The sequence below is a fragment of the Engraulis encrasicolus genome, chromosome 22 (assembly GCF_034702125.1).
Source record: "Engraulis encrasicolus isolate BLACKSEA-1 chromosome 22, IST_EnEncr_1.0, whole genome shotgun sequence".
NCBI classification, from domain to species: Eukaryota; Metazoa; Chordata; class Actinopteri; order Clupeiformes; family Engraulidae; genus Engraulis; species Engraulis encrasicolus.
Window position 1 is genome coordinate 8,089,962 of NC_085878.1, and position 284 is coordinate 8,090,245.

Genomic DNA, 284 nt, shown 5'->3' on the forward strand with positions numbered 1-284 from the left:
TAGTCGTTCAATAAATGTTATATCAATATCGTTCATCTTGCCTCTCCAGTCTTCATGGTAGAACTAAAGAGCCTGAAGTCACAGATGTGACCGTAATGTTGTGTTGTTGTTCTCACCTGAACTTCACAGACGCCCCTTCAAACGGTACGCCCACAGCGCAGGCGCATACACACATGCACACATGCACACACGCACGCGCACACACACACACACACACACAAACACACACACACACACACACACACACACACACACACACACACACACACACACACACACACACA